This window comes from Pteropus vampyrus, unplaced genomic scaffold, assembly GCF_000151845.1.
Source record: "Pteropus vampyrus isolate Shadow unplaced genomic scaffold, Pvam_2.0 Scaffold62, whole genome shotgun sequence".
Lineage (NCBI taxonomy): Eukaryota > Metazoa > Chordata > Mammalia > Chiroptera > Pteropodidae > Pteropus > Pteropus vampyrus.
In genome coordinates this window covers 4,602,443-4,617,707 of record NW_011888843.1, presented here as the reverse complement: position 1 = coordinate 4,617,707, position 15,265 = coordinate 4,602,443, and the positions used below count along the sequence as shown (strand labels likewise).

General features: G+C 44.6%; 1 long non-coding RNA gene across 1 annotated transcript in view; it reads left to right on the top strand.

The window, feature by feature from the left end:
* LOC111740347 overlaps positions 1 to 15,199 on the top strand; it is a 20,264-nt gene extending 5,065 nt beyond the window's left edge. Inside the window, exons 2-3 of the long non-coding RNA XR_002780593.1 lie at positions 5,390 to 10,642; positions 11,312 to 15,199. This is a non-coding gene — a long non-coding RNA (uncharacterized LOC111740347). The remainder of the gene's footprint in view (positions 1 to 5,389; positions 10,643 to 11,311) is intronic.
* The last annotated feature ends 66 nt before the right edge of the window (positions 15,200 to 15,265 follow it).

Below are 15,265 nucleotides of genomic sequence, written 5' to 3'. Positions count from 1 at the left end.
GAGTGCCACCTCTGACACCATTCCCCATCCTTCTGATGCTGTGAGGGGGTGCTCCCACGGTAGCTGCATCAGCCCTCCTCTTTCCTACCTGTGCTGGGGGCCCTCACAACACCTCCCAGGCACAGCGACTCAATAAATAGAGGGACCCACCAGACCCAGAAGTTGTTATATACACAGCTATGTTTTATGGCTGCGAAAGCAAAGCCAGGGAGGGGAAAAGACGTGTGGAGGGAAGTGAGGCTCGAGCTTCCTAGGGCCTCTCCCAGAGGCGTGACGTCACGCAGGCTGCACTGAATTCCGCTCACAATGCTTGTGACAACGTGGACGAAATGTTGTCTGCCGGGAATCCCATTAGAGACTCAATGCCCAGGGCTTTTCCAGGGGACCGATCACAGAAGCGCCCTCTGCCTGGCACATACTCGACTCCCGGAAGGAAAGCTGGAGTCAGCATAAACCGCATTGTTTGCACACAGTCCAGGCACAGTTATCATTTCGGGAAATGTTTTATACCGTGGAAGGAGCTGTTTTCCATTCAGTGTTCAGAAGCCAGCCAGGAGCCACCTTTGCAAGCGAGCCTTTCTAAGGAAAGCAGTTATGCAAATGCTTTTCTGCCCACTACCTCTTTGAGCCCCTGGTGGGAAGGCTCAGGCAGGAGCCTCTGATTGGCCAACTGAAATCATGTGCTCACAACCCTTGCTGCTGGGGAGGGGGGTAGGGGGCGGGGCATTTCTTCTGTTTAAACTTTTGGTTTCTGTGGTGGGAGGTGGGCCCAGCCTCCCATCCAAACGCACACTGGAGAATCCCCAAACACAGGAAGTGGTTTCAGAAGCTGAGCAGCCAGCATCTCTCCCCAAAGGAAAACCCCTCTGAGCCCAAATCAGGCCCAACATAAATGTGGAATGAATGATTGCAGTCGTCAGAGGCTAGGTGGTGTGCGATGGGAGCATTTACCGTCCTTACACCAGGATGAGGCTAGGACATGTTTTTGCATATTTTGTATTCTTGGACGGGGTGTGGGGGGTGCACCCCGGGGGCTGTAACGGTGCAGATGCTCTCCAAGAATCTGCACTGGAATGGGATATAGCAGTTCAGCTGAGGCCTGAATGAGGCATTGCCCGCTACTCACGATTTGGAGGTAGAATAGTTCAGACGGGCATAGCAAACACAATGGCCCAGAGACAGGACCACGCTTGATGAGCCGAAGGAAAGCCAGTATGGCGGAGCATGGGGGGCGGGGCGTTGAGGGCAGAGAAGGGAACGGAGGACAGATCTGAAGCCCTTTGACAGCCACCGTGGTGGGTGGGGGTTTTCTCAGTGCAGTGGGAAGCTGTTGGAGGGTTTTGAGCAGAGAAGTAACAGGATGTGATTTGTGACTTGAAGTAACTCCGTGGAGAAAGGATTTTTGGGGGAAGGATAGAATGAAAACAAGGAGACCAGTCAAGAACCTCTGGTTCTAGGTGGTTAGTAGTGGTGGGATTCAAGGCAGGGCACAGCGGAGTGTGGCGAAATAGAATTGCCTGTGGTTTGCTAGAACAGATATTGGAGATGTCACCTAGGATTTTGGTGTGAGCAATTAGGAGGAATGTCAGTTGCTCAGAGGAACAAGATTAGGGGAAAGGGGGGAAATCAAAAGGTCTGTTAGATTAGGTTGAGAGTAACATGCTACTAAGCATCCAGGAGATGCCGGCAGGCCGGTAGATAGAAGCATCTGGAGCACAGTGGAGCCGCTGGGGCAGGAATGGGACATCGGGGTCCTTAGCATATGGTTAGCACATGAGGCACTGAGACGAGGGGAGATGGTGAGGACTAAAGAGAGGGCAAGAGCAGGACCTGGGCCCGCCTGCCTTTGGAGGTACAGGCAAGGAGGTGTGACCGATGAGGCTGGCTGTCCTCTAACCTCTAATCAAGTGTAGTCTCAGGAAAGGTGACAAGGGCGCGGGACAGGTGAGACATGTACAGTTATGGAGCCCAGGTCATAGGAGGAGAGTAAGTGCGCATGGATTTGGCAAGGTGGGTGCCTTGGGGATCTGGGCAAAAGCCATGTTGAGAGTATGGGCATGGATGCCTCGTGGAGGAGAGGAAAGAAATCTGAGGACAGAGAAGGGACTCGTCAAAGGAATTTTGCTGAGAAAGGGAATGGAGAAATGTGACTACAGGTAAGCAAGGACATGGGTCCTTGAGGAAGTATTTTTCTCAAATTGAGAGATGCAAGAGTGGGTGTGTGTGTGGCAGAGAGGGAGACGGGGCCGAAAGTGGATCTGCTCGTGTGGTGAGGTTGGTTCGAGTGCCTGGTGACCGGCCCTTAGGTGGTTTGAAGTCATCCTTGATCGCGTTGGTGTAGGTAATTCTCCGGTTGTCTCAATCTAAGGAGACAAGACAAAAATGGACTTAACATGTCAATGGTGTCCTCTGCCCAGTGAAGGCCAAGTAACTGTGTGCCTGGTGGTATGAACGTGATCTTCTCTTTTTGGTTAAAAAAGGTGTGTAGATTTGAGTTGACGTCAAAACAGGACTGTGGTGGCATAGCTGTGCTGAACCTCAGGGAACCAGCTTGGTGGCAGCCAGCGCCATAGGATGTAGACTTAGTTTTATGCTTCTCTAAGTGAAATAACAATAGAAAAAATTTAAGTCAGCACAGACAGGAGAGTTCAGAGATCTCCCCCCTCGCTTTTAAAACAAGCGTCAGGCTTGGGAAGTACTGCTCTAAGTAGTGGTTGATAACCATAGTTCACCCTCCGGTGTCATATGACTTCATTTCTCCCTTCGCTCTGTCTTTGAAACTCTTTTATACAGTCTTTTAAGCAACTTCACTCTGATAACAGTGAGGCCGGTCTTAATATATAAAAAAGAGGATTAATAATTGTAGGAAGGGACCGGAGTGCCTGATAATGGCCAGTTTTATGAATAGGCTGGGAGCGGGTTGGTTAGTCCCAAATTTCATAACATCTCTGTTGTTCTGGGGAAGAGTAACTTCTCAGTTTACCAGTATTGTTGTGATTTTAACACCTGGGCAACAAGGAAATTGCCCTTCTTTGCCAGGTGGCCTTAATCCTGCCTGGAGTCTGCACAGTGGCGGTTTCAAGCAGATGCTCCGGTACGGGCAGTGGCAGTTTCTTGTCCTTTTAAGATTCGGGGACCCAGTGTGAAACCATCAAGGGCGAGCGAGTCTGTGTCCTTCTTTTGCTGAATGTATGTCTTTCTTGGGGCTCAGAGAGGCAGGAGGTCTTAAAATTTTAGGGAAGAAAGACAGTTAAGTAAAAATCTTAAGTAGTGGTCTAGCCTAGGAAGAAGAAGGGTAGGTAATCTATTGCACGAACAGTTTAGGATTCAGAAAGATCTTAAAAAGGTTTTTGACCAACCGATCTGAGGAGAGAGTCTTAACGGAGACTTGCTTGAACGGAGCGAACGCTCACAGGGCCAGATGCTGTGCTGGGGGCTGAGATAGCCAGCGGCAGGCAGCTGTTTCTCTGAGGAGGGTCTGATCTTGGAGACAGGCAGATAAACAACTGTTGCTCTTTGCAGCCAGCGAAGTAGTAGAAATAACTATGCAGGTTGGTGCTGTTAAGCCTGGGGTGCGAAGATGGGCGGAAAAGGCGGGGTGTCCAGCTTCTAACAGTGACCTGAGCTTTTAGATAAAAAATAAGCTCACAGCTAGAATTTGAGCTGACATAAATGTCTTAGAAAAACGTATGTAATCTCAACAGCCCTTTGAAGCGGATACCTTTATCTCCATCTTTCAGGTGGGGAAACTGAGGCACAAAGAGGTTTAAATAACTTGTACTGGGGTTACAGAGCTAGTACGTGGCAGAGCTTGAACGAGGGGAGGCTGGCTGGTGAGTGGGACCCCCCCGTGGGTGAGTATCTCAGGGGGCCGCTTCAGGGTTGGGGGGTGGGCCCAGCGGGGCCTGGATGGCCAGACTGAAAGTCAGAGGAGGAAGTGGCAGTGTGTGAACAGCCTTGTGGGCCTTGTCAAGGAGCCGGGGCTTGTTCCTCTGAAGCACTTTGAGAAACCTGTTTCCATCTGTGCTTTTTTAATGCTCACCACGCAGCATGGGGAGAATGGGTTTGAGGTGGATGAGAAGAGGAGGTCCCACAGCTGGCCTGGCGTAGCTGGTATAAGTTGGTGGTGTGATGATGCTGGACATGAGCAGGGAGGAATACATGCAGGAGGTATTCAGGAGGAAGATGGCACTGGATTTGGTTACTGATTGGCTAGGTGAGGAAAAGGGAGGAGGAGTCTAGAAAAATCTTGGTTTCTTGTTTCAGAGAACTGGCTAGGAGGAAAGGAAGAAACCTACATTTTTTAAGTACCTCGTGCAGGGCTTGTAAACGGGGGGATATTTTGTCTCCTCTGCTACCCACCCCAACGTTTGGCAATGACTGGAGACAGTTTTGGTTCTCGCAACTCGGGAGGCGCTGCTGGCATCTAGTGGGTAGAGACCAGGGAGGCTACCTCCGAGCATCTTACAGTGCCCACGACGGCCCCCAGTACAAAGAAACATCTGGCCCCGAGTGCTAACTGCGAGAGGTTGAGACACCCTGCTCTAGCACTTAGCAGTTTTACACGGTTCTTTAATCCATCAACCAAGCATGTGACATTGGAAGGCTAATTTTGTGTGTTTTTCAGATGACAAAAGCGAGGCTTAGAGAGGGCAAGTTGCATGGCCAAAACCACATAGCTAGTTGACGTCTCCCTATGTCGAAATCCAGACGTACCCTCTTCAGTTCTGCGCATGCTCAGTTCCTCGTTGTGCCGCAAAGGAAGCGGCGTGCTGGACTGCGGGGGTCTTTTTCTGCAGTGCCGGCTCCAGACTGGAGGAGGCAGGAAGGAGGTGGTTTATTCATACTCAGCTCTGCAGAGAATCGAATTTTCCAGTCCTGAAGGTCTTACTTCCAGCAGGGAGTTCACAGAAATTATCATCATTCAGATGTTGGCTTTCCCCTGCAGTATAGATATGGGGTCATGTACCATCTTTTCTTTTAAAAATACAACTGTTCAATTAAGGTAAGATAAAATGCAAACGTTATTCAAAACCTTGTTTATTCCCTGTGCATGTGAACTATTCATATTACAATAATATTACCTTACAATAAATCTCATTAAAATGGTCTCCGCATGTATACCCTGAAAGTAGTAACAGGAAGTTTTGACACATAAATCGAAGGGGTGATATCAATTAAAGGAGCCCTTCTAAGTTTAGTCCCATATTGAAGAATAACCATAGAAATGACATTTTATTCACTGTTAATACTAATATTACTCAGTGCTTAACTGTTTTGGCTTAGGTGTTTTCCTTTTTTGCTTCAAGATTTCCCAGTGAAGAAGATCTTATTCTAATATTGCTAGCCCTAGGAAGAACAAGTAATCATGTGTTTTCTTTTTCTGCAGTGGGAAGACAGCAGGCAGCATAATACAGTATGGTACTTTTTTAAGCGTAAATGAAGTAGACCCACATTGGAGCGAGAAAGAACATCAGTGAGAATTCCACATATTGCCTTAAATTATTTTTATTATAATGTTTCTTCAAATATTTCCAAATATAGATGGCATAAACATGTTTCTGTGTCACCATATATATCATACAGTGCCATAAATACATTATAACCAACATATGAATTTATTACCGACATAATTCCCAACCTAATCCAATTCAAAGTAACTGTATGATTTTAATGTGACAGGTGATGCTGTTCTGTTAAAACTACATGTATCTTCTGTGCTCAGAAAGTATTGGTTACTAGGGCCAGTTTTCCTTTCCTGACCTGTCATGTGCCTAGGGCTGGTCACTTAGTCTGGTTTCCTTTATTTCCATCGTCCAGATTTCTTTTGTACTGTGTGCTGGAGCATGAAGACATCATTGACCTAAAGTCATGCTAGCTAGAGACAGTGGAACTACCATTGCCATCTGGATCATGAATCCGAAGGCTAATGGGAGCTCCAGAAATCATGGGATCTGTGCAGTTACATAAGGTGGCCACACAGACGATCTAGAATGTGCTTGTATTAATATATTAAGGTCATCATTGCTTGAGGCTTCCTGTGCCGAATGTGGTCCATGTTGTCAAGTCCTGTCCAGCAGAGATGGAATTCCTGTGATGGCTGGTGGAGCCTTTTTGGAAAGCTGACAGATTTTGTCTGTTGGCTCTGCCATTACACAGCTGTTATGTATCAGAACATGGGCGACTCTCACTGGGCCCTTGTGGTGTAGCTGTATCGAGATTGTCAGAACTCACACATCTCGTGCTTTTGTTGCTATTCGATTCTGCACAGATCTTGTCTTTGCTTTTAAGGACAGTTAGGTACCGAACATTTCCTTAGTGAGATAACTAACACACCACATTGAGTTTCTCATCTTTCCATTCCTTAGCAAACCTTTTCTATCACTGTCGTCGTCAGATTGGCCTTGCTGATTTTCCAAGCAGTGAATACTTTTGTTGTATATTTCTCAAGGCAAACAAAAATCAGTTCTTGGCTCTGAAGTCCCTGGCAAGGGGCAGTTCAGTGTTGAGCTGGTGCCTCAGCTACACACTTTCGTGGCGCTAGTTTCCTGCTTAGCTTTGGTATTCTTGCCTTTAAAAAATCCCTTTCTCCTTTTGCTTTCCCTACTTAGAGATGACAGTAAAATAAGAAACTATTTTAGCAGGTATGCTGGTTGTTGCCCATTGTAATGAGCTTTGGCTTTCATGAAGGTTTCTTGGGAGGCCTTGCATTTATTCTTAATGAGGTAACTGTGGGTCAGTGAATTTCTTGGTAATCTTTCCTCTGTCAAAACTGCCTTCTTAGCCAGGTTACCAGTCATATTAACCTTACTACCCTACAATAACATCTCAGTAAAATGGTCTTAACTATATGTTGAACACTCAATCACCATGATTGGCTTTGAAGCTATTTCTAGAAGTTAAATCTTTTCCCTCGGAAAGCGTACTTGCCCATCACCCAGGGTGTCGGATGTAATGGGATATGGACTTCAGTAGCATCTCCTCCAGTAGAGAAGGTCTCAGAAGGTTTTGAATGATGTCTTACTGTTCAAATAAGTGTTTAGGGTCCCCACGTGGCTATAAATGGCATGCCAAAGTTCTTAGTGTTATATTTAAAAAAAAAAAATCAGTCACATTCTTTAATATTCATATCTTGTAAAATTAGCATCAAGAAAGAAACTTAGTAAGTTGTACTTAACAAAAGTAAAAGGGCAAAAATTACTGGTGGATTTTTAGATGGTAGAAAAATACACACATTTTCTTATGTCTTTCTCCATTGTCATTTCAGTTGCTTGTCTATTTCCTGTTATAGCTCATATTTTTTGAAGCCCTTTGTAAATCCTTTTTTGAACCCTCCATTTTCATATAAGTCGGATGGTTCTTTTCACTTTTGACGTTGATTTCTAGGCTCTAGGAAATTAAATAACTGGCTGAGAGAGATTTTTCTCATTGAATGCTGCAGCTTGTTTGGGGATTGGGCTTATTTTTGTGAGGTTTATAAATTTAGACGACCCCCCACCCCCATACACACCCACAATATAATTCAGAATTTGTCATCTTTAAATGTTTTTTAATATGCTTATCCATTTAAGCATTTTAGGGCCCATTCTTTAAAGTGAACTTAAATACATTTTCGTTCTTGCCAAGAAAGAACAACTGTAGAACAAGTGAGAATTCGTCATAACAAAACTTAGTTCCGCAGAAGCAAATTGACGTGGAGAATTACGTTACTGGTTTATGGTTTTGATCAAGCAATGATTAGTCCTAGTTTAAAAATGAGTCTAGATAAAAGTTCAGATTCACAGGTCATACTTGCAAAATTTGAACCCAATTTTGAGAATGTGTATGAGTTTCTAACACCATGGTGACCCCAGGCTTTGAAGAATGACGATGAATAAAGTTGGTAGAGTATCTCAATACCACTGCTTAGCTCTCTAATACCCTTTTGCTGTTCTCATTTGAGGGGTTGTCCGGGAATGATCGAATGTGACATTTTCTGGTTAAGGGAATGGCTAGGAGTAGGGTGGGGTGCAAGGGCCTGTGGGGACACACCTAGCTTCCCTGGCACACCTGGTGTACCTGGCTAGGGGTTCTGCAAGGACATACCTGTATTACCTGGCACACTTATAGTTCCCAAGGACTAGGGTCTCTTAGCTCAGAAACGAAAGTTAAGCTGGGAAGGTAGAAGGAGGGGCTTTGTGGGAACTTCGCAACACTTTCAGGGCCTTTGTAGCTGCCCACGTATATCGTCCTTTCTAATGTAGAATTACTGTCTCAGTGGAGCTGTCGAGTAGTGGAAGCTGGAGAAAGAAGCGCCTTACAAGGTTACGCAGATCGGAGGTGAGGAAGTGGTCTGGGAAGTGGGTGCTTCTCAGCCAGCGTGGGAATGCAGGGGTCCCAGATGACAGCTGGTGGTGGGTGGCAGCAGAGGAATGCAGGTGGTCTCTGTCAAGGTGGGAAATTGAGCTTGGGGGTGGAGCTTCCTGGAGGCCAAGGGGGACTGCCCTGCTTGGTGACCGGGCTGCGGAATTGTTGAATACAAAGAACAAAACCATCTCTGTCGCGGTTCTCAATCCTGATTTATTTTTAGTCTAAGCGGATAGAAAATTTTACTTGCAAAGTGAGGAAAGAGCGAATATAATTCCGATAAGTGATAAAAGTGAGCAGATTCTCTTAATGATTGTCTTGTGTTAGGCGTTATGCATTGCCTTAGAATTACTCTTGCAAGAGCCTGGTCCTGAACGGTGGGAATATGCCTTTGGTAGGAGACAGAGCAGGAGCGGGGGCCTCTCAGGGTTCTTTTTAATTCTCTTTTTGAAAAGAACGTGTTCCCCTGTGGCTCCTATTACAGACTCTTCTGCAGAATGCTTTGTTAGAAAATACGGCTATTTCCTGATGCCCTTCCTCAGCAAGCATTAACAGTATGATGAATACAGTTGTCAGGCATTTCTTTGCACACCTTTTCAGGTAGCTGAGCGGCAGCAATGTTTAGAATTATGAAATTGGGGCCATCTCACCAGGAACCAACTTCCAGATGTTGAAATCAGTATTCATTTAGCAATGCGGGAAATTTATTACGAAAAATACCCCAGATTCTAATCATTTTTCTCTTTTGTAAGTTGTTTTTAGGAAGCAGGCTTAGGGATTTCCCTGGAAGAAAGTTTGGCTGGATAGAGGGTAGTGATTGTGAATTTTCTAGATCTTTCTAGTGAATGCTGTTAAAGAAGCAGCAGTCTCTCGGAACGTGATGAGAAATGACAATGTCGTGATGCTGAGCGACACTGTCGTAATGAGTGTAAAGTGATGGTGAACACCCCATGAAGATTCCATGTGAAAATGCAGGTAAGGGCCCTGGAATTCCAGAATGGCAGAGTGAGGACCTCTGCAGATTTACTCCAGAAAAGCATTGAGAACACAGCACCTATCACGATCAGCTTTCTCAGAACTCTGGAAATTAGTTAAAGATTTGCACCACTCGGAAGAATATTTGTTCAAGAAAAACACTGTGCTCTCAGTAGGAACAGTGAACCTGTGGTGTTTTAACATGTGCTAATCTCATCTTCCCTTTGTTCCAACTCAATTGTTGACCTTGAAAGCCAGCCGCTTTGCAAGTATGGTGGCAGTGAAAACCGGTGGTCTAGGAGCCACTGGATAGTGAAGACTAAGGAAGAGGTATAAACTCTTTGGCAGAGCGTCGAAGGCATGCCCTAACACATTCACATAAGCCTTTTATAAATCCTGGAACATTTATTAGTTCAAGGCATTTAGTGAACTGTCTATCCAGTCATTAGTGAACCACTAAATAAACTAAAGTAAAATAAAAATAAGCAGACTTAGGTGGCCACATATGACCGCCCTCCCCCGCAAAAAGACTTTACAGATTTAGTCCAGTGAAATCAATAAACAACAGCAGCAAGCCCTGGGGTCCATAACAACAATTCTGGAATCTGATATCCCAAATTGACATATTACTTAAAATGTCAGTTTTTTAACAGAAAATTACAAGGCATCCAAAGAAATAGGAAAATATGGCCCATGTAAAGGGAAAAAGATAGTTAATAGAAACTTTCTTTGAGGAAGCCCAGATCTTGGATGGACTATATGAAACTTAAATCAGCTATGATGAATATGTTCAAAGTTCTATAGGAAACCATGTCTGAAGAATCCCCTTGGAAAGGAAGAAGTATGACATGGTCTTGTATATGGAAAATTGTAAGGCATCCACAAAAAACTAACTTGAACTTATAAGTTCAGCAAGGTTGCAGAATAGAAAGACATCCATGTGCATGGATTGGAAGACTTATGTTATTAAAATGATACTGTGCCCCAAATTGATCTACATATTTAGTGCGATACTCATAAAATCCCATCTGGCTTTTTTGCAGAAATTAACAAGCTGATCCTAAGATTCACATGAAAATGCAAGGGACTCAGAATAGCTGAAGCAGTCTTGAAAAGGAAGTATGGAGTTGGAGGACTCACAATTCTCTATTTAAAAACTTACTATGAAGCTACCGTATAGCCGTATTGATCAATGGAATAGAATTGAGAGTCCAAAAATAAGCCCTTATATTTATGATCAACAAGGGTCCAAGGACTCGAGTAGATAAACAATGTGGTCTGGCCATACAGAGGAATGTTATTCAGCCATTAAAGAATAAAGGTCAGAATGTGATTCGACGTGGATGACTGTTGAAAACACTGTAATAGTCAAGTGAAGGGAGCCAGGCACAAAAGGGTACACATTTATTTGACGTCCAGAATCCTTAGAGACAGAAGGTAGCTGAGTGTTTGCTGGAGGCTGGCGGAAGGGAGGAATAGCGTATGACTGTAATGGGTATAGAGTTTTTTTTTTGGGGGGGGGGATGAGAATTTTCTGGGATTATCTAATAGTGATAGATGCACAGTTTAGTAAATATATTAAAAATCATGAATGGTGTACTTTAAAAGGATAGACTTTATTACATGTGAATAAAATCTCAAAGCTGTTACTTTAAAATAACATAAACAGAAGGGCCCATCCAGAGGTAACTGAGGCGTTAGGAAAACCATGCATTAGGTTTCCATATCTGGCTTGTGCAAACTTTGGGCATTTTGTTCCTCATGTGGACTTCTTAAGTCTGCATCTGGTTTCCCCTACCCACCTCCTGCCGATGGCGAGGTCTGCTTCCGTGTCAGAAGATCGAGGGGGCAGCATGGCGGCACTCCTCTGTTCCTCAGTGAAGAGGGTGGTATGGGGCCGTAGGGCCACCCGTGTACCTCTGCCTAATCCGTGAGCCTGAGCTTTCAGCACTGTTGGATGTGACGGTGTTTCTCTCCATTCTCTCTGCAGGTACCTTGTCATTTTGCTCTTATCCTCCCAAAATCATGCTAAGAAGAAAAATTATTTAAGTATCACAATGAGGAAAAAAGCCATCGAGATGATCTCGGGCAGTTTGAGGCTTTCGAAAAGCATCTGCCTGATGGATGGTGTGAGACACCAGTGTTGAGCAAATGATTACAGAGTAAGCAAGGATCATGCGTTTTAAAGAATAATTAAACAACAAAAAGAAGAAGAAAACGATTTCTTGTCCTCTGCTAGTTAACACGAGGAAGAAACGGGCCTGCATATTAAGACAAGGAAATGAAACCCAAGTGGCAAGGAAATAGACCGGGAGGATGCTAAGACATCCAGCCATTGTTGGCTGTAGACGTTTGAATATGTAACAGATGATTGGCTCAGAGTAAGAGAATGCTGGAAAATATGAAAGGGGGAGAGGACAGAGAGGGAGGGAGCCTTCTCCACAGATGAAGAGCTGGACTGACTGACAGACAGTTGTTATGACAAAATAATAATAAACTTGTATATATTTCAGACGCTTTCATTACGGGTTCATCTTACCCATCCTTCTCTTAGAAGAGCGTATGCCATGCACAGATCCAACTTAAGGTGCAGTTTTAGGACCAGAGAACATCGTAGCAGGAGAAGTTTCCTATCCTAGAGAGCAAAAGGCAAGTGTAAAAGGTATGAGATTCCAGGAGGTAGTTTCAAGATTTTTTTTTTTTTAGTGATAGCTGGAGATTGTGTATTTTGTTTCTGGTTTTCCTCTGGTGTGGCCACACAAAGTCCTCATTAGGTTGGCACAGAGCACTGTGGAAAATAATTTGCTGACACCGGGACATGATCGTGCCATTTGACAAACATGCAGCCCCGGATTACTGAAGTGCATTTCCCTTGAATGCTTGGACTGTGGCTCAGTGAAACGTTACCTATTTTTTTTTTTTTTTTTTTGTGGACAAGATTTTTTTAATAAGTAGAGAAGCCCACAAATATGCGAGCTGAAGGTGTATCTTGGGATGAAGCCAGACTGGCAGGGCGTTAGTAATTCGAGTTGTAGAAACTGCAGTGTGGGGAGGTGGAGTTGGTGGCTCGTGTCTCGTGATGAGCAAACCTTTGACTTTCATTCTTGATGTATAATCGGACATCCTCCTTTCTAAAATAAGGCACAGTGAAGAAAAAAAACTTTAGCGGCCTTTGAAGAACTCTGCCTCAATCTTGCGACTGTTATCAAGAAAAAATAAAATTAGGCAAGGTAGTACATTTGATTTTATTTTAATGAAATGTTAGGATATAAAGGAACAGATTTCAGGGCCAGAGAGGGAAAAAGGCCAGCTGACTTTTTAAAAATCCTCTTTGAGGTTTGGATCGGTTTTCTTGACTATCTTGAGTTACCTTTGGCTTACAACAGAATGAGTAAAGTGAGAGGTGAGGTAAAGCCAGGTCCTTCAGGCAGGAGAGGAGCTGGGCCCCTTCTGTTTCAGTGGCTTTTCAGATCCTGCCAATTGTCAAAAGTGCTCCAGTTCCCTCCCCCAACATTTTGTTTTAAAAAAATCTCAAGTCTACAGAAGAGTTGGAAGAATGTGCAGTGAAAAGCTGTATACCCAACACCTAGATTCTGTAGTTCAGATTTTACTGTACTTGCTTCGTTAGCTCTTTATCCCTTCCACCCACCTTGTTTTGGGATGCGTTTCAGAGTGCACGATGGACACCACTATGCTTCAGCCCTACACACCGAATGTACATGTCGTTAAGTGCAGCCCAGTATTTGCTTATTGATGGCTTCCAGGAACTTTTTTGAAAATTAAATTCCTGGATGTCATTATAGAGCTTCTGATTTAGAAGGCTGGGGGCAGGGTAAGGAATGTGTGCGTCGAAAAGGCCCCAGGCGCTTCTGATGGTGAAGGAGGCTTGGGGGCTTCACCAGGGAGTACTTCCGGGTTACTGCATGGCTGACTCTCACCTGAAACGCAGTGCTGGATTATTGCCCTTTTGCTGACCGTAGAGCTCTATTTTTGGCTTCTCTGGACTCTTTTGCTTAAAATAGTGGTTCTCTATTGGGGACACTTTAGTAGTCAGACCCGAGGAAGGCAGTTACTGGCCTCTAGTAGGCAGAGGCCAGGGATGCTGCTAGACATTCTGTAATGCACACAAAGACCCCCCCCACAATGAGGAGTCATCTTGACCAGAATGTTAGTGGTGCCGAAGTTGAGAAACTTTTTTTTTGTTGTTTAAAAGGACATGGATTTTTTAGAGTCGTATTAGAATCATTAGAGATTGTGTCATATCGATATCTACCTGGTCTCCAGCAAGTACAGATTCATGTATGCTCCAGGAAGTTCCTGATTTAAAATCAGCTGATTCCCAAAAGCTTGTTCAAAGGTCAGTTATCTGAAATTGTGAGCGCATTTGCCTGGAAAAGTAGTGTTGCCTGTGGTCTTTTAGTTTCTTTTAATGTATCTAAAGATATTTTATAACAGAGAAAAATAGAAAACAGTGCTTTGGGATTGCAGTAATTAAGGCAGAGCAGAACCGTTTTGTGGGCAGCTCTGTTCCCGGTCCCTGTCCTGCAAGTAGACAGGGATGTCACAAGGGGGATGAAGGGAGACTGGGCGGGGGCATCTCAGTCATCATTCCAGGGCTCTGGAGGTTGATGGGAACCGTTCAGACTTTCCTGGCTCTTGATAGAGATGCATTTCTAGCATTGGTCTGACTGCTCGTCTACATTTTGCTGGTTTTTAAGAAAATAGTGTAATAGAACAGGGCAGAAAGCACGTGTCAGGGAGATCTTTTCTTGAGGTGAGCACAGCAAGAGCAGGTGGGAAGCAAGGCCTGCGCCGGCTCTGGGAGAGAGAAGGAAGACAGAGTGGAAGAGAGATTGGAGCCCCCCTAGACACTGAGCTCCGTTATTCCAGATGAGCCGTGTTTCACTCAGGTTTCGGAGTTCCAGTAAAAGCTTTAGGCTTGACACGTAACCTTCGAGGATTTTGGGTATCGCGATGTTGGATACACTGCAGCTTGTGGGTTTGATATGGAGAGTAAAATGGGATTTTTTCTGTTATATATCCCTCTTCCTCTAGAGACAGTTTGGTTTAGAAAGGTGAGAAGCCATGTATTCATTAGTTTGAGCCACCTCATGGATAATTTGTGGAAGGAAAAACTCATACGGGGTAAACATCTGTCACTGTAGGGAGCAGAGAGAGGCCGGGGGGGAGATGGTCTCCATTCCTGTGCCTGCTGCCTGTCGGGGAAAGTGTCCCCACGTGTTGATGGGGAGAGTCACACTTGATTGCTATTCTTGTTTGTTTGTTTCGTTTTACCATCAAGTATAAAGCAAGCAAGAAAAAGCAGTCATTTACTAACTGATAGAGTGAGCACTGGAGCTTGGGGCTGCCACAGGCTGGCTCACTTGTGTGAGGTGTGACAGAAAATCCTGCCAGTGGCTGGCTTGCCCCGTTGGTAGAGACCAGAGGCAGCTGTTTTTTTCCCTGTCCCACCTCTGCCAGGAAGGGAGAGCTGCAGTCCCACAGAGCAGTCTCTCAAGCTTTAAAAAAAGCTTCCTTGGGAGTGGGGAGAGGTAGAGTTGGGATGGGTGGGTGGAGGGGATCCCTCGTCAGAGAAACGTGAGCAGCTAAACTCCTAAGCATCAGAACTCCAGGAATCAAAAGCTGTCTGGGCCTTTCTAGCCACTGTGTGATAGTTAACATCACCGTGACTTTGTTCGCAGCTGCTTTCTATGAATAAAAGATTTGTGGTCTCTTAGATACATTGTGAGTTACATAGATGGTTGTGGACCAGCTTTGGAACCTCATGTGTGTTTGGGGAAATGGATTCCAAGTTTCAAATAACTACTGTACAAGTGAAATTTTGGAATAGAACCCATGTTTTAAAGCAGAGATTTATTATTTGTATAAAAGGACGTTTGAACGCGTGGAATTCTGGATGCTGGAATGAACTGAGTCAAAACAA